This window comes from Cibotium barometz, chromosome 31 (genome assembly GCF_041138505.1).
Source record: "Cibotium barometz isolate CiBa-2024 chromosome 31, ASM4113850v1, whole genome shotgun sequence".
Lineage (NCBI taxonomy): Eukaryota > Viridiplantae > Streptophyta > Polypodiopsida > Cyatheales > Cibotiaceae > Cibotium > Cibotium barometz.
The window spans coordinates 47,422,940-47,426,664 of record NC_141076.1 but is presented as its reverse complement, the minus strand read 5'-3'; the positions used below and the strand labels follow the sequence as shown (position 1 = coordinate 47,426,664).

Genomic DNA, 3,725 nt, shown 5'->3' with positions numbered 1-3,725 from the left:
AGCAATTTGTTTAGCCCGAAAGGACTCAAAGCCATTCTAGATTTGAAAAGCAAGATTGGTTATTTATTTTTGCATAGCGTTATTTTCCCAGGGTAGTTGGGTTTGAACATGCAACCACATGTTTTCAAAATGTCAACTCTCGGTCCTAGGAGTGGAGTAGATTTGGTAAACAGAATGAGACCGGGTGGTAACTTGCAAGAGATGTGGGTGCATTTTGATCACATGCATCATGTTCATGGTTGGTCTACAATGGAGGACTTTTGTTTACGATCCTTTCCTCAAAGAACTTCTCACCATTGCTACATGTGAATTTAAGGTTGAGGATAGATATTCTCGGAAAGAGTTTTAGAAAATGTTAAATGTTGTTATGTAAGAATGTGGTTATGTTAAACTTGAGTTTAAGGGTTTCATTGGCTAATGCGACTAATGCAAATTGGATTGCAGTGTGCTACTCTATTTATTTTTATGGGAAGCGTAACCGAGAAAAAGACTGATCATACATGTGCTTTTCATTGTTGGGAGTAGAGCATGGTGAATCGTACCAAAAAGTATATCAGACCACCTTTCCATGAGGAACACAAGGTCTTGTGTAGAAAGTGAAAGAATGCAAGCTCAAATGTTGCGGTGGCAAATTATATTCATGCTTTACAATAGTGGTGGAGAAACGGACATGTTGTGGAGGGTGAGTTCCCATCGATGCACCCTTTGCTGAAAATTAGGGTACACCCTTGGGTGCTAGGTTTAGGTTTGTTTTGTAAGCTTATGCATAGGCTTGTATAAAGCTCTATGCATAAAGCCTATGTATAGGTTTACAAGTTATATACATAGGCTTGTAAGCTGTATGCATAGGCTTGCATAAAGCTTATGCATTGGCTTGCACACTTTATGCATAAGCTTCCATTAAAGATTCTTGCTCACTTTGTTTAATCTACTAATCGCTTTGTTTAATCTTTTGCTTTGTAGGTCTTGCACTAATCATCTCCTTTGGCTTCACAAAAAAGAGGTAAGCCCTCTTTTTCTTTTAACTATTTATGCAAGTTCTACCTTTACTGCACCCTTGGGTGCTATGTTTTGGTTTAGTTTAGGCTTGCAAGCTCTATACATAGGCTCATTGCATAGGTTTAGTTCAGGCTTGCAAGCTCTATGCATAGGGCCCTTGTAAGCATATTCTTGCATAAAGATTATGCATAGGCTTTCATAGGCTTTATGCATAAAGCTTATTCTATGCTTTATGCGTGGGCTCTATGCATAGGCTCTTATGCATAAAGCTTCTGCATATGCTTTATGCATAGGCTCTTATGCGTATACCTTGCAAGCCTATGCATAAGAGCTTTATGCAAGCTTAATAAGAGCTTTATGCGCATATAGAGTATGCATAAGAGCTTTATGCATAGAGCTTAAACGTATATCACTCTATGTGTAGGCTCTTCTACATAAAGCTTGCAAGCCTGTGCATAGAGATTTATGCAAGCTTATACATAAGAGATTAATGCATAAAGCCTATGCATACCACTTTATACATAAGCTCTTGCTCCATAGGGGAAATCTACTCCATATGGCCAGTCGTCTCCATGGGGACATTCCACGCCATTGATAGGCACAAGTTCAAGTGGTGCAAGCCCACCACACCACCAACATCGACTACAAAACCACCCCCACTCCCTCACATCCATCTTCACCACCACAATGTCATAAGGAGTCTAGGGGTCTAGTAGACGTAGTACCGAGGGGGGACCAGGGTGCTTTTGCTTTGGTAAAAGTAGCACTAGGTCTCTTGAATTATCTCCCCAACAGGGGGGTTCTTCATTCGCCCATTTTGAGCCAGCCCCACCATTTGATCCACAAACCCTACCATATACATGTGTGTGTGTGTGTGTGTATATGTATGTATGTATGTATATATATGTATATGTATATATATATATGTATATATGTATATGTATATATATATATATATATTTATAGAAAATAAGAAAAAAAATCCCATAGATTTGACTTGTATTCTTAAATCCATTCCTTTGTATTCTTGCTTCTATTCTTTCATTTTGTTTCTCAATGTTTTTACATACGGCTGTGTATATATATCTATCTATCTATATATATATATATATATATAGAGAGAGAGAGAGAGAGAGAGAGAGAGAGAGAAAAGTAGGTTACAAATGTGAGAGCGCACTGCATTTACGTTATGGTTTACCTTTCAAAATCGAGAGCCCACTGCACGTGGATCACATTGAGGTTTATTGAAGTGGAAGAGGTTGAGGGACGTGGAAAGGATAAGGGCACGCGATGAAATTTTGGACGTGGAGAGGATAAGAAGGGAACGTGATGAAATTCGTGATAGAATTCCTTCGTGGTGGTGGGAGTATAAAATCCTCGTCCTCGTCCTCGTCCTCGTCCTCGTCCTCATCATCATCATATTAGTTTGTTTCGTTACCAAGTGTCAGAATGGCTGCAGCGAACTGCCCTGCCGACAGACTAGTCCCGCCACCCGAGGATGGTAAGTAAGCAGGCGCTGAAAATTGTTGGAACTCGCATATATGGTTTAGTGCTAATTATTCGGTGTTTTTTTGTGTACATCTTCCCAGATCAGAGGACGAGTTAGTGGGGTTCTTAGTGGAGATATTGCGTCCTGGCGACAGTGGTACCACGGATTACCGCACCGACCGTGTTCGCTTTTATGTTGACGAGCAAGGCCGAGTTAATCAGATCCCGCACATCGGGTGATCTACTCATCTCGACCGCTGTGATGCCTGCCTCTATGCTGCTGTAACCTATCGTGAGCTGTTTCACAAATACATTTGAATAAAAACCTTATCCGCCTATAAAAGCATTTTTAATTACGAGTTCATAAAAAACAAGTCCATATCTATTTCAAACATTACTCTGGTTTGGTTAGGTAATGAATCACTAACTCTCGTTGTGCATTCATTTCATGGTCACCACCACCATTCGAGAGATCGAAATTCGTTTTAAATAAATGGAACGCCCTATGAGTTGCCATTGAGCTCCACATGCATGTTAACTATGTTTGAAAACTTAAATTTGGAGTAAAGTGACTCTCACACTCGAACATGCCACGCAATTTAATTTCCATGTAAACAGTGCATCAATTGCCTCAAATTGAAAAACTATTATAATTTATGGCTCCTTGACCCAAGACATGTTAGCCCAAGTGCATAGGAAAAAACATGAAAGCTAGATGGAGAAATAATGAAAAGGCAAGCCTAAGAGGAGGCTAAAGCCCATATAGACAAAGCCAAGCTGATCCACTAATGCTATGATTAACCACTTATGACATCGATTAACAATAAAAATTGATCAACATCACTTGTTGTCACTCCCAACCATATTGGGTAATTTGCATCACAAGGTTGTACAAGCACAAAATCTCCTTTAGACACATCAAGAGTCGAGTTGAACTCTTCAGCAGGTCTGTTGCGCATTGGACCACAATAATGGTCCTCAATTACATCAAACCTTTCATCTACATCATCCTCCACTTAAAGGCTAAGAGGCTCAGCTTTTTTGCATACACTCCTTGGCCAAAAGTCATGAAATCCAATGTCTTCCCTTGCACTAGGGGTTTGCATGTTTAGCATAAGATTCTCCCAATAGGCAAGGATCGGATTGATCCACTTAGCATAATCACTTTGGTATCCTTTCTCTTGCAAGTGCTCTCCACCAATTGACATGTTTTTTTAAGCCCTCCACAACCTTCTCAT

At 39.9% G+C, this 3,725-nt stretch overlaps 1 long non-coding RNA gene across 1 annotated transcript; it reads left to right on the top strand.

The window, feature by feature from the left end:
• Positions 1-2,360: 2,360 nt before the first annotated feature.
• LOC147620945 (uncharacterized) lies at positions 2,361-2,828 on the top strand. The gene is made up of 2 exons (XR_015270064.1): positions 2,361-2,500; positions 2,589-2,828. It is a non-coding gene; the product is annotated as an uncharacterized LOC147620945 (long non-coding RNA).
• The last annotated feature ends 897 nt before the right edge of the window (positions 2,829-3,725 follow it).